At 40.0% G+C, this 23,289-nt stretch overlaps 1 protein-coding gene and 1 pseudogene across 4 annotated transcripts in view; one reads left to right on the plus strand and one right to left on the minus strand.

Annotated features, from left to right (window-relative positions):
* The window catches only part of ITPR1 (inositol 1,4,5-trisphosphate receptor type 1), a 354,448-nt gene that overhangs the window by 274,279 nt on the left and 56,880 nt on the right, over nt 1–23,289 (minus strand). The window lies entirely within an intron of this gene.
* LOC112132878 (U7 small nuclear RNA) lies at nt 7,725–7,770 on the plus strand (annotated as a pseudogene).

A 23,289-nucleotide genomic window follows, 5' to 3' on the forward strand; every position in this document is an offset into this window, starting at 1 on the left:
AGATGGTTAAAATGGTAAATTTTGTATTACGTGTTTTTACCACAATTTTTTAAAAATGAAACTCACATTATCTATTATGCTTGTGATATTAGTAAATAAAAATATGACGCATCCTAATTAGCAAGACATTAAAGATCTATTTTACTTAATCAGTGTCACATGAAGCTTTCAAATTTGCTTTCTTTTATAATATATATACTATATTGGAACTATAATATATGCATATAATTTTAAAGTATGAATATTTAACCAAGGATTTGATTCCGACGTTTAAATAACTGAAAAACTGAAATTGCCATTTACTGAGAAAAGACTGGGAGAGGCAAATTATGAGGAGGAAATCAAGTAGTATATGTTGGGTATAAGTTTGAGATGCCGATGAGATACATCCAAATGGACATGTGGAGTAGGAGGTAGTGTATGTGAGTCTGGAGTTCAAGGGAGAAGTCTAGGCTGAAGACAGAAACTTATGAGCCATCAGCATCAAGACAGCATTTCAAGTCACAGGACTGGACCAGCTCAATAAGCAAAGTAAAGAAAGAGATGAAGACTGAGCACTCAGCCCTAGGAGACTCACAAGTAGACTTAGGAATAACTAATCCATGAGCTAGGATTTAGGGATATGAATTAGACTCAGACAGTGAGGTCTAATTCATATCTCTAAATTCATAGTAGGTGCTTGAGCCACAAAACTGCATAAAATTAAAATTGATGTGGCCACAAAGGGTCATAAGAGTGGGGAGGGGAGCAGAGGGGGAGAAACAGAGAGGAGCAGAGATGAAAGAAGGGTCTCAAAGTCTAACATCTAGCAGTCCCAGTTCTGGGGAGACCTGCCCATTCTAGGTTTCCTATTTTTATAGGCCTGTGAGCTTCCCTGTTCTGTTTATGGTAATCTTCAAGCAACTTGAGTGGGTTTCTGTTCTTTACCCCCAAATATTCCCTGATGAAGGCCTAAAGAAGGGAGACAACATATGTGGTAGGTAAGAAGTGAAATCAGGCCAGGTGTGGTGGCTCACACCTATAATCCCAGCACTTTAGGAGGCTCAGGCAAGAGGATTGCTTGAGCCCAGGAGTTTGAGACCAGCCTGGGCAACGTAGCAACCCTACATAAAATTTTAAAAACTTAAACCAGGCGTGGTAACATGTGCCTGTAGCCCCAGCTACTCGGGAGACTGAGGTGGGAGGATTGCTTGAGCCCCAGAGGTCAAGTCTATAGTTAGCTGTGATCATGCCACTGCACTCCAGCCTGGGTGACAGAGCAAGACCCTTTCCAAAGAAAGAAAAGAAAAAAAGAGAAGAGAAGAGAAGAGAAAAAAAGGAAAAGAAGTGAAATTACTTGTTATCAATAAAAATTCTAAATCTTATGTAGTGAACTGCATCATTTAGCCCCAGCTCTTCACTCCTCCTTGTATCCATGCCCTCTGACATGAAACTTTGTAATGCCAATTTACCATAGGTGGGCTGGCCGGCTCTGCCCCTTGACTTTGGACTCAGCCCAGACATGCTTTGGTCAGCAGATATGACATAAACAAAGGCTTCATGGACTTGTGCACTGGGCTAGCTCTCTAGAGCCGCTGTCATTGCCACAACTGCTGGAGAATGAGAGACAAATGGAGCAGAGCCAAGTCATTCAGTCACCTCACTCTGCCCAACAGCAAGCCAACCCTCAGGCACATGGGCAAGCTCACCCAAGATCAGCAGAACCTCTTTGACCACAGACACATGTGCAAAAAAACACTTCTTCTTGTGTCTGCCTGAGGTTTTGGAACTGCTATGTGGCAAAGATAACTGATGCATCATATATAAAAACACACTTGGATTTGATCAACTTTTTTCTTTTCCAGTTATCACCACTGATACGTGGGGACAACTTGGCTCCCCAAAATGGCCAAATATGGACAGAAAGTAATTGATAGGGCAAGAAAAGGGAGCTTTAAAAAAAAATCTAGATTATACAGAATGTGGTTGATCTACCCACAGCTACTGTAGAACTAAATATCATTTTAAGGTTTATTGTAAAATAAATATATAAATAAGCAAAATAATACAGAAGGCTATCAGGCATTCAGATTTTCCTATTCAGGATTTGCTGTACAGGTGGTTAAAAACTAAAAAAGCAGTCTCTTGTTTTCTTTTAAGAAACAGTCTTTAATTCTTGTAGCATAAAAACATCATCTTCAATGAGTGGTTACATGGTCTACTTGTACTTGTTAGGTCAGACTGTACACTGGCTTCCAAAAGCATTACTTAGAGGATGATTTTAAATACACTCACATTTGCATTGCTTTCTTAAATGCTATTCACAGATTATAAGAAATTTTTAACACAGAAATGGCTATTTTATGAGAAGTGCAAACATTCATGATGAACTGAAATTAACATTTCAATAGTCTGTCCTTTTAATTTGATAATATCATGAGGTTCAGGAACTTAAGAAGTTTCAAAGAAGTCTAACTAATGACCTCACATTTGCCTCAGATAAAGTTTGAAATCTAGTCATTTTCTTTCAGCAACTATAGTTGTTTTCTATACTGAAATAGTAAGCCTCAAAGTATGAGTGTAAAAATATGCAATTCTCCAAAGTGAAGGGCAGCACAATTGTAGCTATTATACTTGGGACTCATTAACTCAAGAATATCAGTAAATACCAGCCCTCCACCAACCAACAATTTAAAAATGTTAAACTCTCACAAGAAGTTCTTTCCTTGAACCTGAATATAATTGTCTTAGGTCTTTAACAGCCATTCAAAAAATTAAATATGCATAAATGCATTCAACAACTGGTCTTCAAAAACCACTGCTATTCTAGAGTTCAGTGTGAACAACGTTTAAGGTTAAGGACTGATTTCTAAGACTATGCAACTCCCATGACAAGCTGGAAGATCTGTTCTCAAATACCAAAACACTCAAGTACCCTTTAAAGACATCTCTAAAACAGCTGTGTTACCTATGCTTGCAAACACATGGCATCATTGCTTCCCAGTTTTTAGATCATAGGTTCCATGATCCCTCTTACTACACAAAAAGAAAGTAAAAGGCATTTCTAAAAGGCATCAGAGATTTGAGTTTAAGAGCCTTTAGTTTATGGATGAGGCCAACACAGAGGATCAGCAATTCACAAGCTTGTCACACAATGTTTCATTTGTTGACGCTCAATATTCATTTTTCCATTGAAAATGTAGTCATAAAAATGACTTGACTTATAAAAACATAAAATGTCCTTTGTTTATCAATCTATAAACATACTGTTATACTGTTAGAATACTAGAAACTGTTTTAAAAATCAAATTTTATATTTTATATGGCCAAATATAAGGAAACACATCTTCCACACTGTCACCAAAATTAACTTTCTTTAAAATAAAAATAAGGCAAATTTAATGATGTCACTTTCCAGCTTAAAAACTTTCATGGGATCCCCCTGGATTCTACAAGATAAAAGTCCATGTGCCTTGAAGACAGCATAAAAGAACCTGCCCCATTCATAGAGTTTGGATATTTGTCTCCACCCAAATCTCATGCTGAAATGTGATTCTCAGTGTGAGGGGTGGGGCCTGGTGGGAGGTGATGGATGGAGTGAGTTCTCTAGAGATGTGGTCATTTAAGAGCATGTGACCCCCTCCCCATTCTTCTCTTGCTCCTGCTTTTGCCATGTGACATACCTTTCACCATGGCTAAAAGTTCCCTGAGGCCTCCCCAAAAGCTCAGCACAAGCCAGCACCATGCTTATACAGACTGCAGAACTGTGAACCAATTAAACCTCTTTTCTTTATAAATTGCCCAGTCTCAGAGGTATTTCTTTATAGCAATGCAAGGAAAGCCTAATACACTCATAGAGCCCTCATCAACATTTTCAGCCTCATCTGGAACCATATCTGCCTGACACCTGGATCCCTCTATTCCAGCCACACAACATGGCTCATTCCTTACTCAAACTATGGCCTTCCATATCTCCTTGATTTTGCAGGCTGCGTTACCTTTGCTGGAGTGCCTCTGCCTACCTGGTCACTATCTATCCATGTGGCAAGACTTTCAAGATCTTGAAGCCATCCTTGCCTTCTTAGCCCAGACACACCTCCTCCTCCCACACAGCTCCCTATATTACCAGCCACACTTCACACTGTCAATTAGTTCTTCACACAACTATCTTCCCCTTTTGGGTGAGGTTAGCTCCAGGGAAGAAATAATGCCTTAACCCAACTTGGGATCCCCTGCATCTGGCACATAACAGGTGTTCAGCAAAGCTCTGTGGAGTGAGCAAAGGGGAGAAGAATAAAAGAGAAGTTAAAATAGAAAAAGATGAAAGCATGCAGTCCTAAAAGACAGTAAGGATCTCAGCAGTGGAGTATGCCTAGTTTTTACTTTGTCTCAGTTCACATCAAAGTTTTTAATTTTGTCTTCTGAGGTTCTCCACAACAACATCACTAGCTACCAGAAAGTTTTAACACAAACTCTACGTAATGACCCTGGCCTCCAGGGCCCAACTATGTAAAAATCACAGACTCTTAATCTCCTTCTCTTCTCAGGTCTGCGCCTTCAGGCTCCCCCATCCCCACCCCACTGCACCGACTTTGGCATAGATTTCCAGTGACCACATACCTGATAAATACCTGGTAAATCTATTGAGCAGCACTCTCACCTTAATTATTTGACTTACTGGGAGTGTTGATAGTGTCTATCATTGAACCTCTCACACCTTTAAGAACTAGCTCAAGGCAGGGCACAGTGGCTCAAGCCTGTTAACCCCCACACTGTGGGAGGCCAGGGCAGGTGGATTGCTTGAGCTCAGGAATTCAAGACTAGCCTGGACAACATGGTGAAACCCCATCTCTACTGAAAGTACAAAAAAATTAGCTGGGTGTGGTGACGCATGCCTGTAGTCCCAGCTACTCGTGAGGCTGAGGTGGGAGGATCACTTGAGCCCAGGAGGAGGTTGCAGTGAGCCAAGATGGCACCATGCACTCCACCCTGGATGGCAGAGTAAGACCCTGTCTCAAAAAACAAACAAACAAAAAAACTAGCTCAAGTGTCACCTCCTCTGTAAAGCCCTCCATGACCCACCCCAGCCCCCAAGCCCACTGCACATGGTTGACTATCATCTTCATTTGCCTATCTCTAATCTCAGTTTGGACTTGGAGTCTAGCATGTTCTATGTTATTCTGCAAACCATTATCAACATGTCTCCTTTCCTACAACAATTTACGTTGCAAGTAAAAAGGAATTGGTCTTCTTAGGCTTTATCTTCCCCCCTGGAACATTACACAGATTCAACAACGTATTACTCTATTAGCGATCACGTCTTTTCTCCTGATCACTAGTGCTACAGGAATGGATAAGAAAGAGTAAGAGCTAAAGAAAAATAGTGATAACAAAGTGTATGAAATTGTCCAGTGTTACCCAGGTAAGAATTGAAGGGGAGACTCCACTTCTCTTCAATTAATGCTAATTGAACACATTACAGACCACACCCTACGAGCTTTCCACATATCAACTGGTTTAACTCTCACAATATTCCACTGAAATAGGTATTATTATCCCCATTTTACAGATGGGGAAACTGTATCCCCATTTTACAGATGGGTAAAGAGATTAAATGTCTTTCTTGAGGTCATACAAGTCATAAGTGGCACTGCCAGGATTCAACTCAGGCAGTCTTAACCTACATTGCATTACCTCTCAAGATACACACCTAGGAGAAAGACTGTGGAATGGAAGATTGCCTAAGCTGAACAGAGAAAGAGAGAGGAAAAGAAGACAATATGATAAACACTCAACTCTCCTGAGGAGGAAATTAAGAGAGGGAAAACTGGTCCTGACTACTCTTGGTGCCAACAGAATATCTAGTAGTGGCCAAGGCCCAGGCCCAGGTTGGGCTGATTACAGGCCATAGTTGTACGGGAACAATGAAGGGAAGGTGGAGGAAAGAATCTGCATTGCATTCAGGAGGTTAGGAACCTGGGAAACACCTCTGTTTTTGCAGGGTGTTTGTGTGTGTGTGTGTGTGTGTGTGTGTGTGTGTGTGTCCCCATTCAGGCATCCTGGGCCAAATAGTCCTGGCTATTTCTCCCCACTCTCAACTCTGACCTGGCTCTGAACTCTAATTCTATCTGGCCTTACTTGGCTGAACTGACCCACCTATTCCTTACCTTTAAGCTCTTTATTTATTCAGAGCTGAGGTTCTAGGAGTTGATTCAACAGATAGAGGTTTGCTCATAGTAGAGACTGGAATAAAGGTCAATACATTCTGGGAAAACAACTCCTGTGCAACAAACTACTACTTGTACATAAAGTCAGAGCTCATTAAGGTAACTGTCGATCTGAAAAGCAATTATCAGACTCACAAGTTGAGGGTGGCTCTTAGAAGATCTATACAACAGGGGAAAGAATGAATACAGCCTTGGAAAAATCTGAGGTTCAGTTTCCAAATTGGCTCTGAATTTGGCTTACGAATTCTTACAAGTCATTGACTTTTTGATTTATTTGTCCTCTGAATTTATAGATCTCCTCTCCATCTCCAACATACTTTTATGAAGTTCATTTGAGGATATGTTACAGCTCATTGTACAGGGATTTGGCTACCAGGAAAAGCAATGGGCAAGACGGGGCCAGCATTACGCCACTCAGATTCATTAGGAGTGAAGCTGAACTTCCTGGCACAAACCTTAGGTCAAAATGGCAATAAATGAAAAGGACAAGGAAACAACTGCAGCCTAATGTTCTCAAACATCAAAATCGCTTTTGATGTTAACATACTTAGTGGAACATGAAAATCACTTTTCAAACCACTTGGACATTCATCTCCAAATTTCTGAAGTTGCACTCAATTTAATTCCCTAGAAGTTGAAATTTTAATTCTGTTTCAATATCAATCACATTTCCACTTAGCATAGAGTCAGCTGTTCAATTGTTTGCAGAATTCAATCTAGTTCAAAAAAGAATTGGTAGCCATTCCGACCTTCGTCTTGGGGAGACAATCAATACAGCCTGCTATCTGTGGGAACACACTCTCCTGCGGGCCAAGGGGAGATGCTGACCCCAACCAGGAAGGAGAAAGACTGTTTATTTCTTGGCACCAGGAGGCAAAATTTAATTTAACTTTAAGTGTTCATGAGCTTTTCATCCTCAAAGTGCTTCACAAATATTAACTAATTAATCTTCTCAGCACTGCTGCATATTACATAAGCTCTTTCAGGGGTAAAGAACAAGGGAGGCATTGAATGGACCAGGTGGTAGAATTAGGAAGATAAGAAACTAACCTCACAATGAGAAACCTTTTATGTGGAGGTGCTATTAGTGGCTAGAGCAGGCTCCAGTGCTAGTGGTTGTGACTATTCTATCAACTCTGGCAGTAAGAAAAATAATGCTGAAACTAGGGCTGCGGTGATAATGAGCTGAAGGTTCTTTCTGGAACTAAGCCTCAGTTCCCTCAACTGTCAAGTGAGCTGCTTACAGAACAAACTCCAGAGGGTGCTTATGAGGAATCAACAAGGTGACATCAAGATCTTATCACAGAGGAGCCTACCAACGCTCAGTACACACCAGCTGTTATTAAATAAAAAAGGAGCCGTGGCTTCCAGGTGTCTGAGCAAAAAATGGGTTAAACAGCTTCAAAATGTTTGCAGGTATTGTCCGTATTTTCATTTGTGAGAGACAATGAATTTAGCCAAATTATATGCACCTCTTTTATGAGCTGAACTGTGTCCCCGCTGTAAAATTCCTATGCTGAGTGTTACAGCTCTTTTAGAATTTGTCTAGCGCTGGAAAACCCCTTTTTTAAACTCCTGTGTTGAAGTACTAACCCTCAGTAGCTCAGAAAGTGTCTTAGACAGTTCAGGCAACTATAACAAAATATCATAAACTAAGTGGCCCATAAACAACAGAAATGCATTTCTCAGAGTTCTGAAGGCCTGGAATTCCAAGATCAAGATGCCAGCAGATTCGGAGTCAGATGAGGGCCCACTTCCTGGTTCACAGATGGCACCTTCTTGCTGTGTCCTCCCATGGCGGGAGGAACAAGGGGGCACTAATCCCAATCACCTCTCAAAGTCCCCAGCTCCTAACACTACCTTGGTTATCAGGTTTCAACATAGGAATTTCAGGAGGACAAAAACATGCAGAACGTGACTCATTTGGTAATTCATTCATTACAGATGTCATTAGTTAAGATGAAGTCATACTGGAGTGGGGTGGGACCTATTCCAACATGACTTAGATTCTTATAAAAAGGGTAAATTTGGAGAAGGCCACACCTGCACAAAGAACACACACAAACATGAAGGCAGAAGAAATACAGCAGAAGCCAAGGAACGCCAAAGACTGCCCGCCAACCACCAGGAGCTAGGCAAGAGGCATAACGGATTTCTTCCTATGCCTTCAGAAGGAACCAATCCCGGCCGGATGCGGTGGCTCACGCCTGTAATCCCAGCACTTTGGGAGGCCGAGGCGGGTGGATCAGCTGAGGTCAGGAGCTCAAGACCAGCCTGACCAACATGGTGAAACCCCGTCTCTACAAAAATTCAAAAATTAGCCAGGCGTGCTGGTGCACACCTGTAATCCCAGCTACTCAGGAGGCTGAGGCAGGAGAATCACTTGAACCCCGGAGGGGGAGGTTGCAGTGAGCTGAGATCACACCACTACACTCCAGTCTGGGTGACATGGTGAGATTCCGTCTCAAAAAAAAAAGAGAAGAAACCAACCCAGCTGACACTTTAATTTAGGTGAGACAATAAATTTCTGTCATTCAAGCCATTCAGCTTGTGGTACTTTGTTGCAGCAACCCTAGCAAATGAATAAAACCTCTGTATACGATTAGTTTTGTTTAATAAACAATCATGAACCCACCAAATCCTGCACACAAGCACACTGGTCTGTGGAGTCACAGGTACTCAAAAATATCTGCATAAAAAAATCTAGCACCGTTCAATCTTGACACCAAAGAGAGTAAAGGGAGCACTGAACATCAACACAACTCAGGGTACCAGAAACACGTACTCTGCAATTTGGTAGGAAATCAAATTTTTATCACCCAAACTTCATGTGGCTAATAAAAACCCAACTTATGTAATAATTCTCAATATGCATACAGAGAGAACAAATTGCTTTTTTTTTTTTTTGAGACAGGGTCTCGTTCTGTCACCCAGGCTGGAGTGCAGTGGTGTGATCCCAGCTCACTGCAGCCTCGATCTCCCAGGCTGAAGAAATCCTCCTACCTCAGCCTCCTGAGTAGCTGGGACCACAGGTGTGCATCACCGTGCCCAGCTAATTTTTTTTTATTCTTTGTAGACGTAGGGTGTCCCTATGTTGCCCAAGCTGGTCTTGAACTCCTAGGCTCAAACAATCCTCCTGCCTTGGCCTTTCGAAGTGCTGGGATTACAGGTGTGACACCCAGCCAACAAATTAATTTTTACATGGTCTTGACTACTCCCTGAGGTGTGCACGGGCCAAGACACAACAATTGGCTCCCTGCTGTTCAGCTTTCTTACTGTTTCTCCAACACTGCACGTACCTACATCATAGCTTTTACCCTTGGTGTTCCTGATGCTAGCATACTGTGTCCCCAAAGATACACATAGCCAGCTCTTCCTAAACTTGTATCAACCTCTATGTTACCTCCTCCAGAAGATTTCCCTAACTGCCCTATCTAAGTGCTGGCCCACCCATCCCACCCCCAGTCATGCTGCATCACATCCTCCTTATTTTATATTCTTTCCAGTGTTTATCACTCTGATGTAATCTTGTTCATTACATATTGTTTGCTTCTTGGTGTCTGTCTCACTCCACTAGAATGTAAGTTCTATGGGGGCAGAGACTACATTTGTCTCACTCAACACTATCTCCAGTGCTTAGCATGGTGCACAGTGCACTGCACGCACTTGATCTTTTTTTTTAATGAACGCGTACCACCTTCAAAGGTGAGTCATTTTTAGCTAAGTGCAAAGTCTTGCAGTTTATTCAAGGGAGCACCACTAGCCGGTGCAATCATAAGATCCTGGAAAATCTCAACATACAGGGTTGGCAAATCTAAAACCTGAGATATTGGTAATGCATATTTAAATGATCCCTACTATAAACAATTTGCTCAGTGTAATATAAACATGCCAGATAGTCCTTCCTAAGTAATCTTAGTGTAAACAATTAGTCCAACTGCTTCACTCACTATCTTTTTGCACATACTATCAGTAAAATAGTATGTGCAAACAAAATAAATAAAATTAAAATTAAGAAATCTATGGTTATCAGAAGCCAACCTTTTAATATAATTGGGACTATTACAATCCAAAATGCAAACCTACTTGCTGCAACTTAACATTACTGTCTAATAATTTTTCTTATAAAAAATAAAAATTGAGAATTACTTTTAGAATAGCAAGATATTTTGATGAGCTGTATCTAAATTCCAGTCCTTTACAGCAGGCTTGTCCAACCCACGGCCCAGGACGGCTTTGAATGCAGCCCAACGCAAATCTGTAAACTTTCTTAAAACATTATGAGATTTTTTTTTTGCATTTATTTATTTATTTATTTAAGCTCATAAGCCGTTGTTAGTGTATTTTCTATGTGGCCTAAGACAATTCTTCTTCTTCTAACATGGCCTAGGGAAGCCAAAAGATTGGACACCCCTGTTTTACAGGTTCAAAAAGTAAACAAATGTTAAAGACAAAATTGAATAAATGTCAATGGCCTAGGAGCTATTCAATTCAACTTGTCTAAATTATTCCTCTAAGAAAAATAGCCATCCTGAGTCATGAGCTCTGAATCCTCAATGTGACCTTTGAGCAAAACAAACAGTTATCTGTTTATATTTTAAAATAGTTATTGGCAGGTCTATTGCTCATGTTCTTTTAAACCACGTTAAATTAAAAAATAAATCCTTTAAGTCATTCAGGCTAAACCATGAATGTTACAAACCAATGCTACGATTAAAAAAAATAATAAAGAAGTCCCCAGGCCAATTTAACACCATCCAAAATCCACCCAGATCCAAAAATCAGAGTTAACTAATATACATTCTTTCTTATTTTCTCCTTTCCTCTTCTTTTTTGTCCTATATTGAGCAATGGACCCAAAAAAGTAAGTTTGAACCTAGAAATTTAGTGAGTTTCATTCTTAGGACACATATTCTATAAAATTATGTATTTGCAAAAGTCAACAGGTTTAACCCCCCACTCGCCAAAAAAAAAAAAGCTGGAAAGCTGGTCAAATCAAGCTGGGATTTCTTGAGCCATTATTAACCACTCGGTCACATTATCATTATCAGTCACTGGAATTGGTTGTATATTTTTAGGACAGTACAGGTAGACAATGGGAAATTCCGCGTCATCCTTCTCCATTAGGGCAGCTGCTGCATTTGTTAAGATGGAATTTCACTCTCGTCATTATCAATTACAGAAAGAATCAGCTACTAGGCCAAGCAGATCATCTCATTTCATATGAGACTATTTATTCAAAACGACTCAGCACTTACAAACACTTACTACATACAGACAATCAGCAAATCACAGCTAACCAGGTCAGCTGCTAAAAATAAATCAGGAGACATTAAACCCAAGATTCTCCTCCTCGTTCTATGGACATCTCCACCAGAATCAATGAACACAGGACCTAAGTCATCAGCCTGCATCCTCAAAGCAGCAAAAGGCCATCTTGAAATCAATTCATTGGCCTCCAAGTTGTCTAGGATCCTGGATTCAAAGCACCTATGTTTTAGCAAAATTCAAAAGGTTAAAAAAACACCAACAAAAAGCCAATCAAACCAAGATAGGACTTCTAGAGCATTCACTAACCACTCAGTTACGTTATAATAAGTCGCTGTCACCTCTATCTCTTCCCTCCATGAGACCTTGGGGATAGATTAAGTGGCAGAGGCTGAGTTACTGTATCTACATGCACCAAAGTTAATCTGTTCCTCCAGAACTGTTCAAGAAGATTCTTTCAAGGTTGTAATGTGACTAACATTTTTTTTCTTTCTCCTTGAAAGAAAAAATCCAAATCCAGTTCTCTCTTCTTCCAGAGAAAGCTTAACATGAAAGTCACCTCTTATGCTTAACATGAAACTCGCCTCTTATGCTTCTGGATTATTCCATAAACACATGATTTAAAGAAAGAAGGGAAAAACAAATACTATTCAATTTGGTTTTTCCTTCTTTCTTTAAAAATAGTAGTCAGGAAGTTGATATCAACACTGAGCATTAAAAACTCTACAAAATAATAAATAATGTATGTGTATACCATCAATAAAATTTTATTACAATTTTATTTAAAAAATCTACACAATATTCTGAGACCTGAGAGAGAACCTTATTACATTAACTGGGGGAAGTGCCTTTACCTTTTATTGGTGAAATATAAGAAAAAGTAGCCTACAATTTGCTCCCTACTTTTTATTTGTTTGTCCATCTGTGCATCCACCAATCCATATATATGCCAAATGCAGTATTTCTGTGCTGCAGTTACTTAAGCATTTTTTAATTCATGGACATGCCAAGTACTGTTCCAAGGCCTTTTCAAATAGGAAACCGTTTAATCTTATGAGCCAGGACTATTTGCCCCATTTTACAGATGAGGAAACTGAGACAGAGAGAGGTTAAGCAAGTCACCCAAAGTCACAGAGCTATTTAGTAGGAGAGCCAGAGTCAAAACCAAGCAGTCTGGCTCTAGAACTCATGCTCTGAACCAGTACATAATGCTACCTCTTAGGAGGGGAGACTAGCATGTCAAATTGGGAGGCCCTATATAATTTAGTGATTAAGGGTATTAGAAAGACCTTGTTCCTATACAGGCTGTCATTTACTAGCTGAGTGACCCTACACAAAGTTACCTAATCTCCCTGGGCTTCAGGTTCCTTGTGTGGATTATATGGATTCTCCCACAGTGTGTGGTATAGATAAAAATAATTTATAACACTTAATAAAACGGCTGGCTCCTAGTAAGGAATCCATTAACTATTAGCTTTAAAAATAATTACTTCCATGTGGCAAAATGCTTTGGCAGGCATGTCCACAAACTGCCCTCTCTGATTAGACTAAAAAATACTGGGGAATAAGTATTTTTATTCATCTCGGCATGCAAAGAATTGTGCCCAAAATAACTGATATGTAAAGGTTCCTGCATTTGAGATGTTTAAATTTAGTCATTAAAAACAAGTTTTTATAAAAATACATTTACAGAGAACATAAGACTTTTAAAATATATAAAGTTGTCTATACTTTTTAACCCTTAAAATTTTAAAAGCAAATTAAAACTTCTTGAAAATTTTTAATCAAATTAATGCATGCACACATTTTTAACATCAAACATTATTCAGTAAGTCAATGGCATGATATAAAGGAAAAGAGGACTAATCAAGATTAAAAGACTCAGAAGAGACTAGAGAGACATAACACCCATACACAAGAGGGGGCTTTGTTTGGAACCTGATTTGAACGTATTAACTATTAAAAAAAAAAACCAACTTTTTCAGGTGGGCACAGTCGCACATGCTGTAGTTAACTACTCAGGAGGCTAAGGCAGGAGGATCATTTGCACCCAGTTGTTTGAGACCAGCCTAGCCAACATAGCAAGACCCCATCTCTAAATAATACTACTACTAATAAAATTAAAAGGTATTTTTTCAATCAAACGAAATTCAATATGGTAATAAGGAATTGTTAGTTTTGTTATGTATGATAATGGTATTGTGGTTATCTAAGTAGATGTCCTTTTTCTTGAGATGCATTTGGAAGTATCTGGGGTCAAATGGCATGATATTTGAATTTTTTAAGATACCAGCAAAAAAAAAAAGAAAAAAGACAGATGAAACAAAAATGGTAAAATGTAGAATACTGTTAAGGCTAGTGGGTTCTTGGGGGATCACTGTATCACTCTATTTTTCTGGATTTGTACCTGCACCAGGAGCTCCTTTTCCCAAATGTCTCTCCAGAGAAGACATATTCATAGTTCTTTTATTTCCTAGTCATTATTTCCTTTTAAAAAGATTAAATTGCTATTTCCTTGCCTATGTATGTTTTCATTTTTTAAAAAAGTAGTCCCTTTAATTTCTGTTGCATCACCTACAATAACTCTTAACTGCCCATCTTTGATATCATTAGAGCCCTCTTCACTTTTCCACGTCTTTCCATTCCTTACCATCTATTGTCTATATTTTTACTTTTATATCATTGAGGTTGATTAGTATTACTGTTTTATAACCACAAGCTTTGTAATTTGTCTATAAATTGATTGTGTTTATATTATAACCATGTAAATATTTTTCTATGCATCTCAAATAATGTAATATGAATATATTTCAATTTTAGCTCAGTTTTAGTTTTTCCTGGAGTTTCTAATTGCTTTTATTTTTCCTTGCACTATTTGCCATTAGTATGTCCTTAACTTTCTTCAAACTCTTCATCATATCAGGCATTCTATTGGGTAGCTGTATGTCCAATTAAGATTCTCCCCCTACAAGAGGATGTGGAGAAATAGGAACACTTTTACACTGTTGGTGGGACTGTAAACTAGTTCAACCATTGTGGAAGTCAGTGTGGCTATTCCTCAGGGATCTAGAACTAGAAATACCATTTGACCCAGCCATCCCATTACTGGGTATATACCCAAAGGACTATAAATCATGCTGCTATAAAGACACATGCACATGTATGTTTATTGTGGCACTATTCACAATAGCAAAGACTTGGAAACAACCTAAATGTCCAACAATGATAGACTGGATTAAGAAAATGTGGCACATACACGCCATGGAATACTATGCAGCCATAAACAAGGATGAGTTCATGTCCTTTGTACGGACATGGATGAAATTGGAAACCATCATTCTCAGTAAACTATCGCAAGGACAAAAAACCAAACACTGCATGTTCTCACTCATAGATGGGAATTGAACAATGAGAACACATGGACACAGGAAGGGGAACATCACACTCTGGGGGCTGTTGTGGGGTGGGGGGAGGGGGGAGGGGGGAGGGATAGCATTAGGAGATATACCTAATGCTAAATGGCGAGTTAATGGGTGCAGCACACCAGCATGGCACATGTATACGTATGTAAGTAACCTGCACATTGTGCACATGTACCCTAAAACTTAAAGTATGATAAAAAATAAAAAGAAAAAGAAAAAGAAAAAAAATTACCTACCGGGTACAATATGATAGGTACACTAGAAAACCAGCCCCCACCATTATACATGTAATACTTATGTAACAAACTAGCACATGTACCCCAAAATCTAAAATAAAATAAAATAATAGCAAAAAAAAAAGATTATCTCCCTACATCTTAGATATGTTAAACCTCCTACATCTTAGATATGTTAAACCTGTCAAATGATGGAAGAAATTCTAACTCAGAACATCTATTCTTAAGCATATGTTCCAATTTTTTAAACTGAATTGAGAAGTTGGCCAGTTTGAGAATGGTCCAAACACTTTTATAAACTTATTCTGAGGGGACAAATGATGTTCTTGTAGGAAAGAGAAAAGAAAGTGAAGGAGGAGGTTTTAAAAAGCAGCTTATGTGGATGTAATAAAACTCACTTTATAACTAGAGGGTTTCACCATAAATTTATGAATACCAGTGAATTTATAGTGAGCGCTAAAATAACCATTTTTTTTCGAAAGGAGGTATGCATCCACATGAAACTCTAATTACATTTACATTTAGAATAATTGGGAACACCCCTACCCCAATCTGGCTTCTGAGTCATATCTCTACACTATAACTTTGATAGAGGAAAAAAGTATAAAATCTGCAAAAATAATGTGAAAGAAAGAGAAACCTCAAACAATTAGTTTACAAACAATGCCAAGTGCTAAAGAAATATATAATCCTTGAAGCTTGAAAGCCACAGATCACTACTCAGAGGTCTGTCAAAAGCTTTAGCCAAAATATTTCATCAAAAGCAGGCCCAACTGAACATAGTCAAAAGGGAATTATCATGGCCAGCCTGGGCAACATAGCAAAAACAAAAAAAAGTGGGGGGTGGCGAATGACACAGTGATATGGTTTGGCTGTGTCCCCACCCAAATCTCATCTTGAATTGTAGCTCCCATAATTCCCACTTGTCATGGGAGGGACCTGGCGGGAGGTAATTGATTCATGGGGGCGGGTCTTTCCCATGCTGTTCTCGTGATAGTTAATAAGTCTCACAAGATCTGTTGGTTTTATAAAGGAGAGTTCCCCTGCACATGCTCTCTCTTGCCTGCCACCATGTAAGATGTGTCTTGCTTCCTTCTTCACCTTCAGCCATGATTGTGAGGCCTCCCCAGTCACGTGGAACTGTGATTCAATTAAACCTCTTTGCTTTATAAATTACCCAGTCTCGGGTATGTCTTTATTAGCAGCGTGAGAACAGACTAATACACACGGTGATTAAGAGTTGAGATTCTGGGCTCAAGTCGTCAATTGTCAATCACTATATTGGTGATATTGGGCTGTAAAAATCTTACTACATTGTCCTTTCTGTAAAGAGTTGCTATCTGACTAGGTGTTGTGAGGACTAAATGAGAGACTGCATATGAAACATTCAGCACAATGTTAAGTAAAGGCTAGTCACTGATGGTATTATCAGCACTCAAAAGCCATCTTGTGCCTGAATGCTTGACCATTTCTCCTCAAAAGAGTTTCTCTGATGATCCTTGGTATTTACTCAAAGAAGCTGAAAAAATATGTCCACACAAAAACCTGCACAGGGATGCTTATAGCAGCCTTATTCATAATTGCCAAAACTTGGAAGCAACCAACATATCTTTCAGTAAGTGAATGAATACATAAATCATGGTATATCCAGGCAATGGAATATTACTCAGTGCTAAAAGGAAATGGGCTATAAAGCCATGAAAAGACATGGAGGAAATTTAAATGCACATTACTGAGTGAAAGAAGCCAATCTGAAAAGGCTACCTAGTGGAAGATTCTAACATTATCACATTCTGGAAAAAGCAAAACTAGGGAGAACAAAAAAAAAAAAATCAGTAGTTGCCAGGGGTTGGGGGGAGGGAAGAATAAATAGGAGGAGCACAGAGATTCTTAGGGCAGTGAAACTATTCTGTATGATACTTCAGTGATCTATAGATACATCCCATTATACATTTGTCCAAATCTGTAGAATGTATGACTTCAAGAATGAACCCTAACGTAAATGATGGTCTCTGGGTGATACTGATGGGTCTAGGTAGGTTCATCAATTGTAACAAATGTACCATCCTGATACGGGGTGTTACTAGAGAGAGAGGCTGTGCACCCTGATGGAGGATGTTACTAGTGAGAGAGGCTGTGGAGTAGGGGAAGGGACATATGAGAAAAAATCTCTGTACCTTCCTATCAATGTTGTTGCAAACCTAATAATAATAATAATAATAAAGTTTTTTTAACTAAATTAGAAAAAATGTTTCTTTGATAATTCTATTTCTATGCTACCCATCACATAGTTAATATTTGCACATGTGAATGAAGAGCTAGGTGAAGGATCTCACTGCTAAAACAGCATGACGCAGTGTCTAGGAACACAGACCCTGGAGCTGAACTGCTCGCGTGCAAATCCTGACTTCGAGCCATGTGATGTTAAGCAGATGGTTTAATTTCTTCCTGCCTCAGTTTCTTCATCTATAAGACAGACAAGCCTCCTTGTGCAGTTACAAGGATTAAATTGGTTAATGTTTGTACAGCATTTAGAATAGCACAGGGCACAAAAGTAAGAGCTACATAAATTTTTTGTTAAGTAAATTGCAGTATTGCTCATGATGGTAAAAAAATAAATAGCTTGAATGTTTGTCATTCAGAGAATGACTGATTACACTCTGTCACATCCATACTATGGAATAATCTTCAAATGCCGAAAAAAACTAGATCGTAGATTAGTAAGTTTCCTCCATGTCTTTTCATGGCTTGATAACCTATTTATTTTTAGCACTGAGTAATATTCCATTGCCTGGATATACCATGGTTTATTTATTATTTTGCTATTGACATTAACAAAAAATGGGTTAAGAAAGGAGTCAGGTGAAAAAACCAAATTGCAGAAGAATAATTACAGGTTTAAGAAAATTCATAAAAATGTATGTTTTAATATACGCCTATATGCCTTCAAATGAATAGGAAACATCCTGGAAAGATACACAACAAACTGCCAAAAGCAATCGCTTGCCTCTGAAGACCAAGTTTCTAGTCCTGTCTCTGTAATAACTACCTGTACAATCTTGGCTAAGTCACCTAACTCAGGAAACACCTAAGGTAGTTTCCTCACCTTAAAGCAGGAGAGGCAGGGATGACCGGATTCAGTAATGCCTCTAATTGATTCCAATCCCCCAAATACCCTGACTTTGATTAGGGGATTCTGGTGCTTTCTATAAATAAAAACACTGAATTCTCCAACACTTCATCCTTTATTAGAAGCCCTATGGAACATGGTGTGTTGTTTCAAAAGCACAGCCTATGACAGATGGAAACACATTCCGTGGGTACAGTTCCATCCCCAGATCATGCTCTCAGTAACGAAATCTTTCTTCACCCCCAGCCCCCACACATGAATGCTGTGTGCTCCTAGAGAAGATAAATGCCTTATCCATTGATATATGAGCAACAGTTCCTTTATTGCCATTTTTGCTTTTTTCCCTGGATTGTCATCAGAAATGTATTTACACTATCATTCATAAACATATGTAACCCAATTAATCTACCCACAAGCAGGAAGACAAAAAACTGCTGTTTTAAAATCAGAGTCAGGTTGTCATCCTCCACCCAATGACCAGTGAGACAGATACTTCAAGTCACTGGCCCCCATCATGATTCTAGGTTACCACCGGGTTAACTGAAACCTCAGTCCTCAGTCTCTGCCCATCTGCTCTCTCTCAGGGGGTTGATGTAACCTGTAGCCACACTGTCACTCCTTCCCATCCAGCCTTCCTGCCACCCTATGACCCCTTTCTCTCCAGCTCAACCCACCAGTGAGCTCACCACCGTAGGTTCCCAGCACCTACACCAGTGCCTGGCACATAGCCAGCATCAAAAACAAGAATTCAATTGATTCATGCCCACAAAAAACATTTACTAACTAGGCCAATACATGTAATTGCCAGACTAATCTTCCTAAAGGAAAGTACTGATTCCTTCTGCGACTCGGCAAAAAATGTATTCTCTAAAACCTGGAGCATCTATGATGTGCCAAACACTGTACTCATTTCTGACAAAATAAAGAATGATACACTGCTAAGCTCACAGGTATCAGTGGGCCTCTATTCCTACCAAAGAGAACAGAATTCATCACTAACTGTGCCACTCAGTGACTGTTATCTTGGGCAAGATACTTAAACTTTCTGAACCTGTTTCCTCATCAATAAGATGGGATTGCCCTCACTGCTAAATGAAGTAATGAACATAACACATTTAGTGTAGTAAGATACCAATAAAGGTTCTTTTGAAAATTAATAATAGTAGTAAGGCTGGGTGCAGTGGCTCACACCTGTAATCCGAGCACTTTGGGATGCCAAGGAGGGCGGACTGCTTGAGCCCAGGAGTTTTCAAGACCAGCCTAGGCAACATGGCAAAATCCCATCTCTACAAAAAATTAAAAAATGTTAGCCAGGCTGAGCATGGTGGCTCACGCCCATAATCCCAGCATTTTGGGAGGCCAAGGCAGGTGGATCACCTGAGGTCAGGAGTTCGAGACCATCCTGGCCAACATGGTGAAACCCCGTCTCTACTAAAAATACAAAAATTAGCCAGGCGTGGTGGTGGGCACCTGTAATCTCAGCTACTCAGGAGACTGAGGGAGGAGAATCACTTGAACCTGGGAGGCGGAGGTTGCAGTGAGCCGAGATCATGCCATTGCACTCCAGCCTGGGCGACAAGAAGGAGACTCTGTCTCAAAAAAAAAAAAAAAATTAGCCAGGCGTGGTGGCATGCGCTTGTAGTCCCAGCTACTCAGGAGGCTGAGGTGGGAGGACTGCTTAAGCCCAGGAGGTAGAGGTTACATTGAGCTGAAATCGTACCATTGTACTCCAGCCTGGGTGACACAGCAAGACCCTACCTCAAAACAAAATAATAATAATAATAGCAAGAACAAACTTCAAATGTCTTAGTCAAACAAAGACTTCAAAATCTGGTACCAATAACCCACTTAAGCCTCAACCTCACACACCCTGTCTACCTGTCAAAAAAATCATAGCTGGAGTCTGCCCATCTGTGTCTTTGGTCCTGTAATTCACTGTAGAAAAATGTCCCACCCCTCTATCCCAACCCTCACTCCATTCATCTTTAATTCCCGCCCATCCTTTGTTGCCTGGCTTAATATGCCTTCTCCGTAAGTTTTTCTACTCATGATAGCACCTCCCACCACAATAAACTTCATCTATGGTCCCATGGCACTTTAAAACAGCACCTCATCTATTCTTTATAGTGCACTCATTCAACATGCTTTTGTGATGAAAGACACATCTGTTTTGTGACAGATGTTTCATTTTGTGTTGGGGATGCTGGGGTCAACGAGAAAGTCCCTACCCACAATCTAGCAGCGGAGTTGGCATAAAATAAATCTGTCACATTGTGAAATATATATTTGGTCTTTGACCCCATTTCCTGGCATGCAACCCCTAAAATCCTCAGAAATCCCAAAGTGATGTCTTTTGCATGCTAATGAGTTGACTGGTAGCTGGCAGCCCCCAGGTAGCTTCTAGATGGAGCCGGTCACCAGAAAAAAACAAGGCAGGATTAGAGGGTCCAGCTTTCAGCCCAGAAAGAGGAGAGGGAAGAGAGGCTGAAGGTTAAGTTGATCACCAATGGCCAATGATTTAATCAATCATGCTTACATAATGAAGCTTCCATAAAGACCCAAAAGGACCAGCTTCAGATAACTGAACATGCGGAGGCAGACAGGATGGTCAACAAGAACTCATCCACCCACTGGGGAGGATAGCAGGCCCCAACTCCGTAGGAACAGAAGCTCCTACACTCAAGACCCTTCCAGACCTCACCCTATGTGTCTCCTCCTCTGGTTATCTGTATCCTTTGTAATATCCTTTATAATAAATGGGTAAACATGCTTCCCTGAGTTGTGTGAGCCACTCTAGCAAATTAATCCAACCCAAAGAGGTAGTCATAGGAATCCAAACTTGAAGCCAGTCAGTCAGATGTTCCAGAGGCCCAGACTGGTGTGTCAGGTGGGAGGTGGGGCACTCTTGGGGGCTGAGCCTCCAACCTGTGGGATCTAATACTATCTCCAGTTAAACAGTAAAATAGAAGATACCCAGCCGTTGTCTGCTGCAGAATTGATTGCTTGCTTGGTGATGGGGAGAATTTCCCCCACCCCATTTGTCACAGAAATCTGTGTTGATTGCTGTTGAGTGAGAGACTAGAAAAAACACTTTAAGTTTGTTTTTCCCACGATCAGAATTATCCAAATAATTTCTGCATTAGAATTGTGATAAGCATCCTAAACAAAACAGATAAAAATACAAATGGGATTACTTCTGCTATCTTGAAACCTAGATTAAAGGCAAGCCTGTTTCAACATGGAACCTCCAGAGCATATTTAATCAATGTTCGTTAGAGTCAATCAAATTATCTTTTCTATTAAAAGTTAACTCATTTGAGAGTAGGGACCTTGCCTCAGACAGCAGAGATGTAGTCAAAAAATAAGATATGACTGGTTGCAGCTATTGCTTGTTGACTTACCAGCTATATAACTTAAGCTGACTTCTCTGATTTCAGATTCTTCATATGAATAAGAGAATAAGCCTTTAGAAACTGTTAAAAGTACTATATACATGGAGTATTATCTGTATCTAGCCCACTACAATTAACACATGCTGTAAATATAGTGAGGGTTTGGCAGACGTTTGTTGAATGAACATTAAGTCCCTGGCCAAGGCCAGGGGTGAGCTCTGTTGTGACCTTGATTCATGAGCAAGAACCAACAACAGCCCTGAAACAGCTACTCAACCCTTTATAATTAAAATATGGAATAATCTCTCTAGATAAGAAGCATGGACACTTCTTGGCAATGCTGAGAGATTAGAAAGATCTGTTCTCATAAAAAACCCTGTATGCTGAAGATATCAGAAGACAGTATTTTCATAAGGACACATTTCTGAATCGCTTCATGATTTCACATCTCAATCTCAGCACCAAAAGTGAGGGCCAGTAGAATAACTCATCCCATAAATACAGTGATACCGGTATGATTCTAACACCGTCTCTTCATTCCCATTATTTTTGCTTTCTAGACTCCAGATGGTCTTTTTTGTTGTTGTTACAAGCAGACCAAGACAAGAATAAGAGCAACAAAACACATGTTGTAGAAAAGGCACTTCCCTGAAGCCCTGCCTTGGCCTCCAAACCTCCACTATGAGATGCCGCAGCTGGTATCTTCTCTTCCAAGTTGCTGTCCCCTCACATACGTACACATGAGCACTTCAGTTACATCTGCTCTGTGCAGAGGGGAAGATAGCTCCATGTAAGATGTAAACACAAAGCCAGGCAGCACTATTCTATTCTCAGTCCTCTTCCTCTTTACCAACCATTTTTGTTCCTAGTGGAGTCATCTCAATCTTCAACAAGTTAGTGTTTCTTTTTTTTTTTTTTTTTTTTAAAGACAGAGTCTGCCTCTGTCACCCAAGCTGGAGTACAGTAGCATGATCATACCTCACTGCAGCCTCTACTTCCTGGGCTTGGGCTTGAATGAGCCTCCTGCCTCAGCCTCCCTAGTAGCTGGAACTACATGTGTGTACCACTATGCCTCGCTAACTTTTTAATTTTTTGTAGAGACAGGATCTCACTATGTTGCCCAGACTGGTTTCAAACCCCTAGTTTCAAGCAATCCTCCCACCTCTCAGTGTTTCTTCTTTTTTTTACTTCTTTCAGCCCATGCTGGAAAAGCCTGCCATTTGTACCATGAATGAAATCTAACTTGAAGATAACTGGCCTAATTATGCTCTCAGGGAATTTCTATTTTTCATATAACAGTTTAGGGATATTTATTATGTTCCAGGCATGAGGATAACAATAGTCTGCAATCATTTATTATGGACCAGGTACTACATGATTTTCATGAAGCACCCAATAAAATCACGGTCGCAACCCTGTTAGGTAGATGGCAGCGCGTCTGTGGGTTGGACGGTCACCAAGCGCTCTGGCAGCAGACTGGTCAATGCCCATTTGCTGTCACCTGTGCCTACAGTGTTTCTGCTGTGAGGATGGGGAAGCTTGCTGTGGCCCTTGAGTCTAAATAGCACATGTGCTACCAATATGGTCCTGCTCAGAGAGATCTGGGGTCTCAGAGAACTTTTAATAGCCAGAAAT

Source organism: Pongo abelii, chromosome 2 (assembly GCF_028885655.2).
Source record: "Pongo abelii isolate AG06213 chromosome 2, NHGRI_mPonAbe1-v2.0_pri, whole genome shotgun sequence".
Taxonomy (NCBI): domain Eukaryota; kingdom Metazoa; phylum Chordata; class Mammalia; order Primates; family Hominidae; genus Pongo; species Pongo abelii.